General features: G+C 44.1%; 1 protein-coding gene across 2 annotated transcripts in view; it reads left to right on the forward strand.

Moving 5' to 3' along the window:
• Nucleotides 1–18570, forward strand: part of LRMDA (leucine rich melanocyte differentiation associated) — a gene marked incomplete at both ends in the record, with an annotated part of 1106223 nt that overhangs the window by 490548 nt on the left and 597105 nt on the right. The window lies entirely within an intron of this gene.

The raw sequence follows: 18570 nt of genomic DNA on the forward strand, positions 1-18570 counted from the left end.
GAGCTCTGCAATAAGTGGGCATTAGATGGGGGCACCAAATTTGACCTTGCCCAAACTGATAAATAACTTAATGTGTCTAATTTGTTTTCACTAATTGAATGGCATTTCCCATTAAGCGGCTTCAGCTCAGAATTTCCGTTGCTCTAGGAATATCTGTAGCCTCATGGAGACCCAGATTTCTCAGCTACCAGCTGGGCTGCCATCTAAAATGTTGATGATAGATATCCTGATTCCCCAACTGGAGATAGAATTGCCAAAATACTTTTGAAAACCAGTATTGTTCTTACAAGGCAAGGATCTGAACGGAAGGGAAACACGTGAAACTAGAATCTGCATTATTTCCTTCCTCTGAGCTTCTTCTCAAGGAAGTTCACCCAAGAATGCTTATGCCTCAATGAGACTCTTTAACAGAGAGAAGAACTTCAAGGCTCTCTGGGGCTTTTAACATCCTCCCTCATCAGCATTATTGAACCATCTGATTCTCCTACGAGGGGTTCCTATCCTTGGAGCTGGCTTTGCCAGCCATGCAACTACATTCAGGGTACCAGTATTTATTAATTTAGGAGTCTACAGCCAAAAACCAAAAATTGTGCTTTATCTGGTGGCTTCTTTACCTCACCGTGTTGAAGCTGTGTTTGGCCACAAAATCTCTGCAACCTCACTCACACGTAGGCTGCACAGTTCAAGAACAAAACAGAGGTTCATGAAGTTGACTTAGCTGTTATTGTGAGAACCGGGAGATTCTGAACCATCTCAATAAGCTACCATTATCATTTGTACCAATAATGAGTTTCTTTGAGTTCTCACTTCCAAGCTTGATTATGTTTGTGCCTATACAGTGTCTTTTGTTCTTTTCCTCTGACTATACTTGCTTGTAAACCTGGAAGACTAATAAATACTGATGCTCCTTTGCCACATGATTTTGATTTAAAGCTTTCTGATCTGCATGGCCTGACAGATCAAGCTGTACACCAACAGATGATACATCTCTATTTCTCCTTCCAGCTGGTTGTAATAGAAGGGATGACCAGAAAACAGCTCAGTAGGGACTGAACTGCTCTAGGCAACCAGCCTGAGTAAATTATCTGCCCACAAAAAAACTTAAAAATTCATGTTGTTTATTCCAAAGGTCTCTTGACTATTCTATATGCAGTACTTCTTGTGAATTCTTTGCATTAAACAACTGACCGGAAGGTACATTTGGGCTCCCGAAATGAATTATAATGGTGAAGACTGTTAAGGGTAACATTGAGGTACTTGGCACAGTGCCCCCAAAATGGTGTATGTGAAGATGCTTTGCAGACTGTAAAGTTACTTGAGAATCAGTATTAATTCTATGGAATTAATACTGATTAATTCTAATTAATTAATGCTAATTAATTACTTTGTTTTGTTTTAACCAACTAATTAATTAATACTGATTAATTAATACTAATTAATCAGTATTAATTCTATGGAATTATCCAGACATAGACTTCTTTTCAAATGACTCAGGATGCTCACAGATACTCTCATCCTAGCCCTTTCTGAAATAATCACGGGTGCTTTCAACACATGGCTTTCCAGACACTGTCATTTCTGGCAGTGGGTCTGTAATGAAGGAAGTTGTGGACGGGAACCTTATCTCAGCTGTCACCATCCTGCCTCATCACCTTCAAGCCAAGTGATCAGGCTCAAAGGATAGTCAGGCTACTGGGATGTCCTGGGAGGATGCTGTAGGAGATTGGTCAATGAGATTCACCAGACTCTCTTCATCCCTCAACCTGTCACCCCACGTTCAACCGTGGAAATCAGCTCTGATGCATCACTAATAGGGAAATTGCTCAAGACTTGCTTTGAATACTTAACAGCCATACTTGGATGGGGACCTTGAGAGCAAGCACATATTCCAGTTACCGTGATGGCTGCATTGTAGTGTTTGCATGGAAACGAAATAAGACTTAGTCTTTGTTAAGAGCAGTGGATCCAGCCAGTGGCTGTTTCCTGACGTAGTAAATGAGGTCATAGAAGTTCCAGAGTGAACTATTGGCCCCTGTAAGATGCTCTGGGGCCATGATGTAGATTAAGCAATAATTCTTTTCTGGTCATGCATCTCTAGAATAGTGCCTGGGCCCACTATCACTACATAGAAATAGCTTTACAAGTTGTGTGGAGGATTGGTGAGATGGGTGGGAAGGTGGTAGGCAAGACGAGGAGAATGTGGTGATTTTGGTATTTTTGGTGCCTTTATAGTCTTGCTGGGGACATCTTGGTAGGTTCCTGTAGTTGTACCCTGTTGTATGGGCTTTGCCTAGAGAAGCTTTTGCCTGTAAACGGGTTGTTGTAGAAGATCTGCTTCCCACCTTGCTATCTCCTCGTACTTATATAGGGTTGCTGTGTCCAGCTGTGCAGGTTAACAGACTGCACAGCTGTGAACAGAAGCCCTGAGAACAATATCAACCATAAGTACATCAGGAACATTCTCAGGGTTCCCAGTAGAGTTAGTGATGGAAGGACCAAGAACCACAGTCCTCTTGGTTAGTTCTGTGGCCTCAGGCAAGCTATGTAACAGTAATGGGCCTTAATTTCTACCTCTGTAAAATGTATGTTTGTGGGTCCAAGAGCAGAGAAACCTTTCCAGGGTGCCGGGGCCTGGGACTGTTGGCCAGTGCTCTGGGGGCCTGCGTCAGTGCCCACTGATGGTGTTGGGATCTGACCCATGTTCACCTGGGAATTTCCTGGCAACACATACTGGCTTGTTTCCAGCTAAGCAGCTACCTGTAGGAGGGGTGAATTCTTAGAAAGGGGGCTGCTCCCTTTCCCTTTTAGAACAGTTCTCCTCTTTAAGAGTGTCCTATATGACAGTTGGAGTCAATATTCTTATAGAGAGGCTTTACTGTACGTGATGGGCCTTTACTTTCATTTAGTAGATCATGGAATTGTCCCTTATGGGTACTTTTCATGGCTACAGGGCCTCCTGGCTTAAGTGGTGCTCTGTGATTGGGGCTCCAGACCCCGATCCAGTATCTCTCTTGGTTTGCTCTCAGTTTCTCACAGAGAAGGGAACTTGGTTGCAGCCACTCCCACAGAAACAAAGCTCCTTGTTCTTTCCCGTTCTACCCCTCCCCTGCCCCCATCACTGTTCTCCCCCCGCCCCCCACCAAATTCCCTCTAAGCACTGGGAGTCCTGAGGAAGAGAAGGGCAGGGGTGAAAAATTTGAAACTGCCCAAGATGGATAGTGAAAACCCCATGCATAAATAAATTACAGCACAGCCCTCAGATGAACAATGATTGTGTGGTTGAAGACCTGGCTGAATAAGTGTGTCAGGCACTGATTGGAAGCGTGATAAATGCAATGACCTAACAAAGGATTGACTTCTCCTGCAGACAGGCCCCTTTTAATGGATGGAAAGGGAGGAAGCTTCATTTAGAAGGGAAAGGCTGTTTGCTGTGCAGATATGACAAAGGGGAAGTAGACAACCATTGATTTACGTTTGGGAATGACAGTTGAAAAATTCAGCAATAATCATGACAAATGAGAAGAGATGCAGTCAGAGAAAAAAATGCCAATACTTTAAGCTTGCAAAGAAATGCCAAGGTCACAGAGAAAGGTTCCCAAACTTCTGGTTTTGACAGCCTTAATGGAAATAATAGAAAAGATGAGGGTTCGGGTTAAAAGGGATGGCTTGGCCTGAAGGGCTGCAGGTGTTGGTAATTAGTGGTGAGTTTGGAGAGGGAGTGGCAGGAAGGCCTCCTCACACCACTGGGAAGAGGTCCGTCCACAGGTCACTGAGATGCTTCCCGCTGCCGTCCGTCCTGCCCTCTTCTCCGAGGTTTGGAAAATCAAGCAAGTGATTTTAATGTCGGTAGCAGCAGCAGAAAGGCAAAATGTGGGCTGGGTGTGCTTGCGATGCTGGAGGGGGGACATCACATCAGATGTTTTGCTCTGGACCCTGGAGTATCGCCTCCTTTATTTTAATTTAATTTTGTGTAAAGGACTGATTATAAGTGAGAAGGTGATGAGGTTTAGGTCATCTGCCTGGTTAAGATGGGTAGGGTATCTCCTGGGTTTTTATCTTCGTTTATAAGGCAGCCAGTGTGCTGAGTTCTGTATTTTTATACTCCAGTAAGAAAGACACACTCCAGAAAGTTCTATCTGTGGAGGTGGAATGTTGATTTAAAAATGTGTATGCATGTGTGGGGAGGGAAGTGGTGTGGAGGAAAGACCTGTGGCCTGGGAATCATCCAGCCCGGGTGGTAGTTTCCTGCTAATTCCCTGTGAATGTGGAGAAATCGCCTCCCTTCCCCAGCACTCAACATGTTCATCTTTGAAATGGGGAAATTTGGAGGGGTTGGTGTAGCCGCTGTGATCCCTTCCTGGTAGGATCTGAGGATTCAGTATTATATCCAGACGTGGTCTGTGTGTGAGTCTCGTTTTGTGTCTATTTGTATATACATACAAGCCTACATCTAACATGTATGTCCACACATAAGTAGTTTGTATTCGCCCAGGCCCCCATTTCAGTATTTTATGTAGCAATTAACATTGCAGTATAATCTTTATTTTGGTTTGTTCTCCTCCAACTATTGTTTATGGACTAACCCCCCACAATTACAAACAAGAATTTTACTTGGATTAAATGAAATGTTATAAAATCATCATTCTGTTTACTGGGTAAATCCTGTAACACTTAAGGGCTTCGGGGGGCAGGGGGAGTCTTAACACCCTCAAAATAAGTGTCATGGAACCAGTTACCGATTCAGAGAATGGCAAAATATTCTCCATGGGAATTCTTTAACTTCAGAAAACATTTGAACTATGATTACATTTTTTGCTGACTTCATTAAAGAGAGATAAATTTTTTTAAAAAATCTTATTTATGTGAAGTGAAGTGCCAGGAAAAGCTTCAGCAAATGCATCTTAATTTGTGAATACTCCTCTCTAAATGAAAAATTATTTTATTTAAGCTGACCAACTCCCTTTAGATAAGCCTTGAAGAGAAGTTATCTCATTAAAAAGAGTGATGCGTTTTGGAGCTGCATCGTATCACGATTCCTCTTCTTAACAGAACAGTTGTGGAGGCTTGCCCTGACAAGGTTAACCCCCGAGCCCCATGTCACCAAGAGCCTGTGGCTGTTTTCATTTGAATTGTCTGGGCGTGCGAAGTTTCCGAGTAAAACAGGTGCTGGGTTTAAAAACAACACTCCACCAACTCGAGCATATGAACTGTCAAGTTGGGAAAAGCTCTCCAACTTCCATCAGTTAAGACACCTTTAAACTGTAGAAATGAAGGAGGGAAGGACCAGATTATAAATGAGCTGGATCTGGTAGGTGAGATAATCGTGGGTCTATAATGGTTTCTTACGACGTCACGTCTACCTGGGGCTGCAGAGTGCGAGTATAAGGAAAAGTAGCCTCTTTAGATTAAACATTTTCTAATCAGCTTTATCACTCATATCTGAATTTATCTTATTTGAGGAAAATGCCAATATATTAGCAGGCATGTATGATACACAAGGTGACCCTACCAACTTAATGACATAATACATTATCCTTAATGAAGTCAATATCTTGTCTTTTAGCTGTCTGTCTATTGGGGCGATTAATTGCAGTGTCATTAAAGTTAGCTCTCTTTTCATTTGAGCTTGACAAGTCGCATAAAACTAATGTTCTTAGTTATCAGCTACTGGAATAGGATAGAGGATGGAGGAAATTGTAGGACAAATAAGGGGGTACTGCTACAGCTAACTTGAAGGACTTTTTCCAGTGACTGTTCCCTTAGGTCCCTCCTTACCCAGGCTCTCTTGTTAGTTGAAATTCAAGGCAAAGCTAGATGGCTCGTATTCAGACCACGGTTTGGGGTGGAGAAAAGAGGGAACAGCTTAGAATTACACTCGGTTTGGGAACCGTGGAGCCGTTCAGTAACAGGACCTTGATTACTGGAAGGGTTTCTTTCCTAAATAAATTTGCCAAGTTACTTCCTGAACTGTTGTACGGGAGCTGATAGCCTGCGAGAGGATGCGATAAAGAACAGTTGAAACCATATTTTCATTTTGCTTTGAAGTTTTTTTAATTTAATGGGCTCTCTGGCAGAAAAGGAGGGTTGAGGGTGGGGGAAGGGATTTGTGTCCCAACACCACTTTGCAAATGGTTCTAATAAACACCAGCTCATTGTGGGTATTGTGGGAGCCATAGCGCTGGGTCCACTGCTAATTGTGAAGGCAAAGAAAGCCTCACTCCCTGCCTTCCCCCTACCTCTGAAACTACGAGACAGGATGGCTGTAATTTACAGTGTGTTATCTTTGTCTATAGTGGCAAGATGATATGAAGTAAATCAAGGTACGAGTAATGAAAGACTGAGAATTTATTCCTTGGAGCACACTTTAAAGTGTAGTATCTGTTATAGTGGCACTGCCTGAAGACCCTGAAATGAGACTTGGATGAAGGGCAATAAAGCAGCATAGAGGCTCATGTTAATGTTGTTTGTCTGCGGTTAGTAATTGGGTTGCACTGATGAGTTGTGTGAAGACAAAGTGAGAATCCCAGCTAGTATTGTAAATCTTACATTGTTGGAACAAGAAGCAATCCTAACAAATATTGATCCTCTCCGTGCCCAGAGGCGAGGAGGGAAGCAGCGAACTGCAAAGCACTGGCTTGTTTCAGTAGCACCAATTACCTTAGTGAAACCAGCGCTCTGCATGAAATCCCAGGGTGGCCGCAAACCGTGAATTAGCCATGATTAGGCTTTTTAGCTGGATCCCCCCAAAATCACGCCGGCTTAGCATTCTGTCTCAATTATCCTTGTGGTCCTAAAAACATATTTCGTGGAAGTAGTTCCTTCCAGTTCTTAAAGTCTCTGGTCAGGTGTGGATGCCAGATATGAGTATGTGGCCAGCCTCTGCCTTACACACAAAGAGCTGGAGTGAACGCCTCTGAGTTTGACTCCTGGAAAGATGTAGTTTTCCACTCTAGATTTCACTGAACAGCAAGTTGGGGGGCCCACATCCCACACGTAATGGACCTGGTTGCCATTTGGTTCTCCCCACCCCTATCTTGTGGTTAATTTATGTCCTAAAGATCCTTGGAGAGATGATCTCCAGGGAAGAAAAGACATCTCAAGCTCTGTGTTGTGTGGGGCTAGCCTCCTGTTCTTCATGTTTATTGTGAAGGCCTTCTAAAGATCTGTGCTCATCTTATTTGAATATCGAGCTTCCTTCCTTGGAATCTCCCCTGAGTTCTCACTGTGTAAAATTTGGGCCCATGGGGAAGGGATAGTGTTGATAAAACCTGCGACGGTCATGCTTCACTTTGTTTCTTCCCAGAGGCGAGCGCTTGTTCTTGGCATCCCTTAGTACCCGCCCTCTACTTCATCACCTTGGCTGTGAGTGTGCAGTAGTTACTCTCAGGCTCATTCCATAGGTCAGATCTGGACTTGGGGCTGGGCAGGGCAACGTGATGTTTGGCCCTTGGGCTGCATCAACTTTCTGCATGCTTCCCAGCCCTGTGGCCTCCACTGGGAGAAGAGACATCCCTGGGGACCTCAGAGCATTTGGTCTCTGATATGACACTATAACGTACATATATCAACATGTGCCTGGAGCAGAAGAAGGATAAGGTCAACCCCACCAAAATCAGGCAGACAGAGAGCCAGGGTTTGAAGAAAGAGAACCATGTGTTTTCTGGAGCTAAAATTGGGTCTAGGGTACATTTCTAGGATTCCATGACACCATCATTAATTAGGTCATTAATTCTACAAATGTTTACTGAGTGTGTAACTTAGCGCCAAGCAGTGTTCTGGCTGCACAGTGGAATAAGATGGAGTTTACATTCCTAGTGGCGGGGATGGTGGTGATGGAATGTAAACAAATAGGGGCAATTTTTGATGTAAACTGTAGAGAACATACAAAGAGCTATGGGGATAGAAAGTGGCTTGGAGTGGGAGGGGGCTCCCTTAACTAGGGTGGTCTTCTCTCCTCACACTACACACCAGACCATGGACCGGAATGTTTTGCCTTGACACCTCTACCCAGTCTTGTCTCTCTGCCCAGGCTCATGCTGTCTGGGCAGCCCTGAGATGCCTTGGGCCCCACATGTCTAGTTTCTGCTTATTTCCCAAGGCCCAGCTGAGAGAGCACACCTCCCAGGAAGCCATTCTGTTTCCACCAACTGAAAATGAGCATCGGTACGCAGAGTTCCTGTGCAGCATTTCCTCCTTCCTCCAGTTTGACACTTGCACTTTCCGTCTTATAATAGTAGCTCGTGGTGTGTTCATCTCACCTCCACCCCTTGCCCGTGGGATCCTTAAGTGCAGGAGCCACATGGAGTTGGCGTCTTGTCCCTTGTAGAGCACAGCAGTGTCCTGTACATAGTAGATGCTTCATAAATGCTAATTCAATGAAAAATTACAGGGAAGAGCCAGGCAAGTTTGTAGTGTGTGTGTGGCGGGGGGTAGGAAGGGGCTTTTGTTTGTCTGGAGTTTGGTCTGATATATAGAAATGCCTCAGTGAAACACCGAGTTACTGTTGTGTAGCTATTTTACTGAGTGGGTTTGTTATATCTGAGTGGACTGGTGATGTCTGCCTGCCTCTCCAGGCCACAGACACATTTTGGAGGGATTGTTAACTTGAAGGTTGCAATAAGACCTTTACCACTCTGAACGACTAGCTTTGGTGTCTGCTAAGGGCAAGCAAAGGCACAGAGTAGTTCCACTGGTGAAAATGCTTTGACAGTGTTTTTAGAAAAATTGTTCTGCGAATGTGAATAATCCCAGCAAATGCAAACCAGCTGCCTTATGGTTCAGCCTGAGCCCTTCACCCCTGCGTTGGGAGCTTGGCCACCAGCAGTCAGCCCTTCCAGTGTGTGGCCAGCTCCCACCCTTCTGCACGGGGAAAGGGGAGCAAGCGACTCCGTTGCCCGTTGGCCTCCTGAGACACCTCTGAGGATTAAATAACTAATGACCGTAAAGTGCTCTGTGAAAAGAGTGTGCTCTATAAAGTGTTATTGTTGGGGCTCTTAAAAATGGAGAACGACGTTTAATTTAGAAAGAGAACACTCAGGGTAAGGAGGGGTGGCTGTAAAGCTTTTATCGCCACTTTGCTTTCCTGAAGCTTCTTAGCTAGTGCTGTTGGCACCATGGTTTGCTCTCCCAGGAGTTCTCTCACCTGCTTGTAGGGTTTAGGAAAGATGCCAACATCTCATTGGCATGATGCCACCCTGGTTCCTTGCTTGTGTCAAAACTTCTTGGTCAGAGCTGAGCCTTGATTGGCCTTGGGATGCTTTTCCTTGATTGGACTTTGAGAGTGAGGACCTTCTTCTGAGAGCCAGCCTGCTGGATCAGAGAGTATCCTGGGATCGGGTAGTTCCAGGGAGCCCTCCGGGGCAGCTGCATAGACCACAAACCACTTGCAAAGATGGTGCCTTATGACAGTCATGCCGCATGGACAATAGCCTGCCCTCAGCAGACAGGCCCTCTGTCCATTTCTTAAGAAACAGGACTCCTCTTCCTGCTCAGTGATAATATTCATTTTTTAATTGAATCCTACCAACTATTCCTAGGCTTCCTGCTCACATTCTACTTTCTCCGTGTCACATGTGTGCAGTTGGGAGGTTCAAAACAGATTGTTATACCTCTGCAGTCTGTATTATGATTTCACATCTTATGCATTTTGTATGTGTTTTTAAACCCAGTGTCTAGGATTTACTTGGGCAAGCCCTCATTTTACCACGCAGTACTGTGAATGGGAAGGGGGCTTTCTGGTCTCCTTTTTGTTCACTCCTCTGACTCCCTTGACATATATAACCTCCCTGGCGACATGCAGCCCCTTCAGGAGAGGAGCCCGTAGACTCAGTATTTATCCTACAAATGCAGTGATGTGCCTGCATTTTTATGACCCTGCTAAGTGGTGAGTGTTCATTTGTACCACCTCACCCCAGATGCCCATCCTGAGGCTGAGCTGTTTATCATGCTCTCATCTCTTTCTCAAAGCCTGAACAAGGAGCTTGGGACCACTGTCAACATGTTCCCTTTCATTAAAGAGGAAATTATTATCATATATTTTTGTAATAACCAATAATGTTTCAAATTACTCACATTTTTTATGGCTTACAATCAAGCTTGTGCTTAACCTCTAATGTTCGTGTGGCTGGTAATGATGGTCTCGTTAGTTAACCACTTACGGGAAGTTAAGGGCAGGTAGAAAGCCACGTGACCAGTAATTAACCAGAGTAGCAACTCACTTCTGAAGCTGAGATTATAAACACCTTGCTTGGCTTACATTTATTGGTAATGAGTGAGGTAAGCCCCATTGGTTTTGTGGTGATGCTTGGGGGTTCATGTGATGAGGGCTGGCTGGTTCATGTGATGAGGGATGCTGGTTGTTGCACCCTGTGTCTTCAGGTTCTGGATCTTTGTTCCAAAAGCCAAGTATTTGGGGAGATTAGGTTGCAACACAGTTGATGGCTAGCACTTGAAGTCTCCCAGAGACTCTGTAACTATGTGTCCTGATGGTGGTTTTCAGTAGCCTCTTGTTTGAAGTCCCATCATTCATAAGTCTGTGGTAGTGTGGCATATGAACTACTGTGAGTCGTGTGCTTACATTAGCTTTTGAGTTGACACACTCATTTGGAAGAGAAGCTTAGATGAAGAAATGGTCTAGTTTGTGGTCAGGGTATCTTGGTCTGCCAGCAGGATGGGAATGAGGGTTCAAGGGAGTGTGATTCCATGATGGTTGTTCCTTAACTGGGGAGTGTACTTTATGGGCTCTCAATTGGATGGCTTAACAGAAGCACTCATTCATTAATTGTGTTCAGAAAAAAAAAAAAAAAGGAATGTAAGGTAGAATCAGCCTGAGTCCACTCTCATTTAACTGCTTTGAGGATTATACTTTTAAACTTCATTTTAATTATTAGGTCATCTCACCGGGAATCTCCGAGTATCATTTAGGTGCCAGGAACTTTAGAGACCTCTCATTTAATCATACCAACAACAAAATTATTATTTTTCACATTTTACAGATGAGGAGACAGAAGCTTAGAGAACTTAAGTGACTTGCTCTAGGCCACACATCTGAAAGTTACACAGCCAGAAAGAATTAGTTTTGATATTAAAGCTCATGCTCTTAAGTGCCATAATTTACTTTTACCTATATGTCATTAGAGAGAAAGATATCCCAAACAGATGGAATTATCATGGACTTCCTGTCTGTCATGTAACCAAGAATGTTAATTGATCTCCTGTGATATAGTGGCTATTGTAGTTGGGACTGCAATAGCATGTTGGGAGGTATTGACATATCAATCCAAATTAAACAAAGATGTTTCTGGATGATGTAATATTAGAGATTATTTGCAGATTGTTTTTATCAGTGGATAAGAGATTAGCCATAACTGCTTATCATCATGGGACAGTAGGACCAAAAGTTTCCTTAGGGTATTTATCTAGTTCAAGGGTGGTGATCTCAATTCAATAACAGTTACTCAACAAGTATTTAAGGATGTACTAACATGCCAAGTATATACTTACATTATATGAATGCTTTGATGCCTCACATACATTTACATTATACTTGCCACACTACAGTGTTTATATAGCTATATATTGTTGAAAGAAATTGCAAAACGAAAATATAGTCTATATATTTGATCACATGTTCGTCATTTCCACTGCTCTTCGTTCCTTTTTACAGAAGAGAAATTTCATCTGGTAATGTTTCTTTACAGCGTGAAGAATTTCTTTGAACTTTTTTTTATTATTTGGGTCCCTGGCAACAAGTTTTCTATTTCTGTTTATCTAAAGTTATCTTTATATTGCTTTCATTTTTGAAGAACATTTTCACTGAATATGGAATTTTTTGTTGTTTCAGCAGATTACAGAGGTCATTCCATTGTCTGTGCCTCCACTGCTTCTCATGGGAAGTCAGTTGTTACTTTTAACCATGCTTTCCCTATATGTAAATAATGTATCATTTTTCTCTCCGCTTTCAAGATTTTCTCTAAAAATAAAAAAACTTTTATTTTTAGAAGTTTGACAGTGATGTTTGGAGGTATGTTTTTTCCAAACTTATAACTGCATGGGTTTCTCTAAGTTTCTTGCATCTGTACGAGTTTTTTTTTTTTTTTTTTTGAGGTATGCGGGCCTCTCACTGTTGTGGCCTCTCCCGTTGCGGAGCACAGGTTCCGGACGCACAGGCTCAGCGGCCATGGCTCACGGGCCCAGCTGCTCCGCGGCATGTGGGATCCTCCCGGACCGGGGCATGAACTCGTGTCCCCTGCATCGGCAGGTGGACTCTCAACCACTGCGCCACCAGGGAAGCCCTTGTATGAGTTTTAAAAAGTTGTTTATTTTTACTAAATTTGGGGATTCTTTTTTTTGATCATTGATCTTCATATTTTTTCTGCCCTATCCTCTTTCTTTTCTCCTACTGAGACTCTAGTTCCATGTATGTTATACCATTTAAATTGTCTCACAGGCCACTGAGTCTCTATTTATTGTTTTGTAAAATATTTTTTCCTCTCTTTTTCTGATTAGATAATCTCTGTTGATCTACTCAAGGTCACTGACTGTTTTTCCCCCATATCCAGTCTTCTGCTAAGGTCATCTAGTATATTTTTTCATTTTAAATATTGTGCTGTCTAGTTTCCATTTGGTTCTTTTTTAAAAATTTTATCTCTGTGATGAGATTCCCTTTTGATTCATCTGCTCATTCATTATAACCATCTTTTCCCTTCAGACCTTGGACATGTTTATTATAGCTACTATAAAGTACTTTTGTGTTAATTCCACAATCTGGGTCATCTCAGGGTTAGTGTCTATTGACTTTATCTTGACCATGGGTCACATTTACTTATTCCTTAGGTTGTCTAGTAATTGATTATTGTATCCTGGACATGGTGGATAATACATTGTATAGACTGATAGACTGTAGTTTCTGTTAAAAAAAAAAAAAATATATATATATATATATATAATGTTGACTTTTTGTTCTAGCAGGCAGGTAATTTGTCTGGATTCAAATTACATATCGTGTCACCTCTATGACAAGAAGCAGCTGAGATCTCTGTTCAGTTCTTTCAGACTTCTAGTTGTTAATTTTCACTTAGCTTCTTGTAATCTTCCCAGCAGATGAAGGAGCTGCGTGTTTCTCTGTCTTCTCATTTTGCTTAACTTACTGTGTTTGGGGTCTCCTTTTCGCAGGCTGCAGGTTCGTAGTTTCCGTTGATTTTGGTGTGTGTCCTCCGTGGCTAAGGTTGGTTCAGTGGGTTATGTAGGCTTCCTGGTGGAGGGGACTAGTGCCTGTGTTCTGGTGGATGAGGCTGGATCTTGTCTTTCTGGTGGGCAGTTCCACATCTGGTGGTGTGTTTTGGGGTGTCTGTGGCCTTATTATGATTTTAGGCAGCCTCTGTGCTAATGGGTGGGGTTGTGTTCCTGTCTTGCTAGCTGTTTGGCATAGGGTGTCCAGCACTGTAGCTTGCTGGTCATTGAGTGAAGCTGGGTGCTGGTGTTGAGATGGAAATCTCTGGGCGATTTTCACCGTTTGATATTACGTGGAGCTGGGAGGTCTCTTGTGGACCAGTGTCCTGAACTTGGCTCTCTGAGGTCAGTGGCACAGCCCTGATGCCTAGCTGGAGCACCAAGAGCCTGTCCTCCACGTGGCTCAGAATAAAAGGGAGAAAAAAAAGAAGGAAAGAAGGAAGAAGGTAAAATAAAATAAAATAAAATAAGTTATTAAAGTAAAAAATAAAAAATAATTATTAAGAAAAAAGTTTTTTTAAGTAATAAAAAAATGGACAGACAGAACCTAGGACAAATGGTAAAAAGCAAAGCTATACAGACAAAATCACATACAGACGCATACACATACACACTCACAAAAAGAGAAAAAGATCAATATCAACAAAAGATCAAGATAAAGAAAAAATTAATTGGGACTCAGTGAACTGATGAGGTTGATTATAATTTTTGTGACTTTATGTTTGAATTAAAAAAAAGAGAGAGAGAAAAAGGGGAAAAAAAAAATATATATATATATATATATCGTTGCTCCGAAAGTCTACCTCCTCAATTTGGGATGATTTGTTGTCGATTCAGGTATTCCACAGATGCAGGGTATATGAAGTTGATTGTGGAGCTTTAATCCGCTGCTCCTGAGGCTGCTGGGAGAGATTTCCCTTTCTCTTCTTTGTTTGTACAGCTCCCGGGGTTCAGCTTTGGATTTGGACCCGCCTCTGCGTGTAGGTTGTCTGAGGGCGTCTGTTCTTCGCCCAGACAGGACGGTGTTAAAGGAGCAGCTGATTGGGGGCTCTGGCTCACTCAGGCCGGGGCGGAGGGAGGGGCACGGAGGCGGGGCGAGCCTGCGGCGGCAGAGGCCGGCGTGACGTTGCACCAGCCTGAGGCGCACCGTGCGTTCTCCCGGGTAAGTTGTCCCTGGATCACTGGACCCTGGCAGTGGCGGGCTGCACAGGCTCCCGGGAGGGGAGGTGTGGACAGTGACCTGTGCTCGCACACAGGCTTCTTGGTGGCGGCGGCAGCAGCAGCAGCAGCCTTAGCGTCTCATGCCCGTCTCTGGGGTCCGCGCTGTTAGCCGCGGCTCGCTCCCATCTCTGGAGCTCCTTTAGGCGGCGCAGAGGGAAGAAAAAGTCTCTTGCCTCTTCAGCAGCTCCAGACTTTTCACCGGACTCCCTCCCGGCTAGCCGTGGTGCACTAACCCCCTTCAGGCTGTGTTCACGCCGCCAACCCCAGCCCTCTCCCTGCGCTCCGACCGAAGCCCGAGCCTCAGCTCCCAGCCCCGCCCGCCCTGGCGGGTGAGCAGACAAGCCTCTCGGGCTGGTGAGTGCTTGTCGCCATTGATCCTCTGTGCGGGAATCTCTCTGCTTTCCCTCCGCACCCCTGTGGCTGCGCTTCTTCCGTGGCTCCGAAGCTTCCCCCCGCCCCCCGCAGTCTCCGCCCGCGAAGGGGCTTCCTAGTGTGTGGAAACCTTTCCTCTTTCACGGCTCCCTCCCAGAGGTGCAGGTACCGTCCCTATTCTTTGTCTCTGTTTTTCCTTTTGCCCTAACGTACCCTACCAGGTACGTGGGGAGTTTTCTTGTCTTTTGGGAGGTCTGAGGTCTTCTGCCAGCGTTCAGTGGGTGTTCTGTAGGCGTTGTTCCACGTGTAGATGTATTTCTGATGTATTTGTGGGGAGGAAGGAGATCTCCGCGTCTTACTCTTCCGCCATCTTGAAGCTCCTTCAGAAGTATGGATTTTTATGTGAAACCTCTTGATTATTCATTGTAGGCAGCTGTATCACTATTTAAATACCTTGTGTGGACGAAAAAACCCCAGTCATGCCTATGGGTCAAATATGGCTTGTTGGCCCACAGTTTGCAGATTTTGAACTAGAATTAATATTTCTGATTCTAAGCAAAGTGCTTTCTCTTCGGCCAGGTTAATGTCCCTTTCTCTACCTGCTAGAATAGACAACTTTTCGGATGCTGTGACACTAGGTAGAGTATCATGGGAGATATCGGAGAGTAACTCTTGCAGAATACGGGGCAGCAGTAGAGCCAGCTGGAGAAAGGAGCACTATTGCAGGTGATTGCGGGCCTGCTTTCTCCTCTTCCACTTGGCCCACTAAGTGTTTTTGGCACAGAGAAGGCAGGTAGACTGATGGGCTGAATCCAGCTCTCCTCAGATCTTCTTTATCTTTAAGGTTGCCAATTCATCCCTAGGCCCATGTGAGCTGTTTGATGTTCTAATCCAAAGCACTGTCATGCTGGAGAACTTTTTTCTGACCTCTCCCCTGTCACCAAATGTCATTGCGCCCCTGTGCAGACAGACATGGAACATGTGGCTACACCTGGGGCCTTGGGCTACTTCCCTCAAAAATGGCAGATTTAGGACCAGACAAGGAATTGGTACATCATCCATAAATCCTGAGAAGGATAATGCCAGATTCATTCGGCTGCTGGCATTTGATTTGTGAGTATGTTAAAGGTCTCTGAACCTCTTAGAGGAGTCTGATGAGAAAAATATGGTTCAGACTGCCCATCTCCATTTTTTGTTGAGCTTTGTGTGCTCAACAAGTAGGCAGGTGGAGCCATTAACTATTTGGGCTTCCAGGTCTGGTCCTTTCCAATTTTATATCTTTAGTAACTTTGTCTTGAAACTCCAATTTCCTTTTCTTGGGCTCCTTTCATCTTCTTTGGGGGTTCCCTCCTGCCGTGGGCAGGCTTCTCATTTCCTTACGCTGTCACTCTCCTTAGCCAAGCATCCACTCTCAGGACAACATCTGATGTCAGCCACAGAGCACTAGCATGATAACATTTCAGAACTGGGAGAAACTTTTCAGGACTTGTGGTTCAACATCTTCATGTCACAGAGGAGGACACTGAGAGGGAGAGGAGAGGGCAGGTTACCTGAAACCATATAGCCATTTGGGGCAAAGATACACCAAGAACTCTGTTTTCTAGACCCCTCTTCCCCTTGTCCATCACTTTTCTTCTTCTTACTGCAGCAGTTTAACTTTGACATGAAATTTAGGCAGAACATTTTCTCTGGGGTAAAAATCCTCTCCCTCTAAGGTGGATAATTTGCCCCATCTTCTTCTGTTCTTAATTCTCGTGTTGTCCTAGTTTGAACAATGTGGAAATTGCCAACGTTTAACCAGTTTTGACCTACAAAATGGCAGTTTCATACGGCTCAAGCTAACACTTAGGATTTGACATACAGCCCACGCCACCTAGGCTTTTGCTTTGGGCGATTATTGACTTGGGGTGGGGGTGGGGGCGGGTTGGCTCAGGTGACTGCAATGTGATGCTAATGAGCTCAGATCAGAGGTCCTAGGACTGTGTGGGCTTCTGAGCTTGTCCCTTTCCCCATCCCAGTTGACAAACCTTACTCCAGGCAGCCACCTTGACAGTGATGTTCCAGATGGGGCTGGAGGGCACAGTGAGGGAGGCTGGACCCCATCACTGACTGCTGTGGTGCAGTGGAAAGTGAAGTGGCCTTCAGTGCTCATGAGCCTGACTCTGAGTCTCAGATCCACTCCTCTTTAGCTGGTGACCTTGGACTTAAGTTCTTTGGTTTTTACGTTTCTCATCTTTAAAATAGGAGTGTAAAGATTTCCTTCATGATTTGTGAAAATTAAGTGACTCCAGCCCCACATTTAGTGCTTGATGATTGTGAGGGTTAAAGGTGGCTTCTCTTAAGTCGTAGACTGGCTGTTAGAGTCTGACAACAGCATTCTATGTCCTTTGCAGGGAAATGCTGCTTCTACCCATAGATTATCAGGGAATTCCAACCAGGTTTCAACTGCCCTGTGATAATGCAGTATTTTTTTTCCCCAAGCAGGTTAGGAACTGATATCCCCATTATGTAGCATATCATGAAATGAATGTTATTGTTAAGTATAAGGACAGGACATATTAGTGCTATCTTTTATTACACAGTCTTCATTATAAAAAAACAGCTATTGCTAGAGTCGTCCCCATTTGATAGGTAGCTAGACATTGTTCTTGTGCTCTTGGCTCTGATTAAGGCTGGGATAATGCACTGTTCCTGCCTGTTACGTCCATCAGGAAACAAGGCAGACCAAGGTAAAATAGATGAGCGTATGTTGGCAACAGATTAAAAAGACTGGTGTAAAGTCCATTAATAATCCTCATATTTAGGATTTGCTTTCTACTGTACTCACCGAATCTGCGACATTTAATCTCTTCTTTGTGAGACCAGCCGAGAGAACGTTTTTCCCCTTCTGAGTGATAGGCCAGGATTTTCTGAGACACAGCATTTGTCTGTCAGGGCCCATGGCTGCTGTGGTGATTTACTTGCCGTCAGATGATGTTGGTGTCCGGTTGGTGATATAGCCTTGCTGGATATGGGGAAATTTGTTACCTTTAGCTTTGACAGGAAGATAATTGCTGATGGTTAACAGAACTGAGCCAAAGCCATTGGTTTTTCAGTAACACAAGTACAGGACTGGCTTTAAGAACCCTGTTTTTCCCTGCATAAATGTCGGTTCCAGTTTTTTGTTTTTTGGGTTTTTTTGTAAAATGTGTGTGTGTGTACTTTGATGGAAATGTACCAGAGTATTCTCTTTTTTTTTGTTTGTTTGTTTAATGCTAGCAGTATACTAGCATGAGGCCTGAGGGAATGTTTGTTCACTCTACAAAGAGATTATGGGAGATTTGAGAGAGAGAGAGAGAGAGAGAGAGAAAGTGTGTGTGTGTGTGTGTGTGTGTGTATGTGTGTATAGGAGGAGTGTGGTGTCCTGCAATACCAGAGGCAGACAGCCACTTGCAAAAGAGGTTTCTCATCAGTGGGACATTGTTTTGTTAGGCACCTCTCCTGAGAATACGTGAATCTGGGCCTCCCATCACGTGGCTTGTCAATTTTTCTTCACACTGTGCAATCAAGTGATTGCTTAGACAATACTTTGTAATGTTTGAGCCTCAAGGGCTTCTCAGTAAAAGTCTTAACAGGATAGGAACAAGCTCGGAGCATCCCAAGGGATAGAAACGTGCTTCACAGAGCAGTGGGCAGGTTCTGGACTTGGGAGGATGATGGGCACACACAGTTCTCCTGGAAGACAGGGGAGGGGGCAGCCCATGGGGT

Source organism: Hyperoodon ampullatus (assembly GCF_949752795.1).
Source record: "Hyperoodon ampullatus genome assembly, chromosome: 1".
In the NCBI taxonomy this organism is placed as follows: domain Eukaryota; kingdom Metazoa; phylum Chordata; class Mammalia; order Artiodactyla; family Ziphiidae; genus Hyperoodon; species Hyperoodon ampullatus.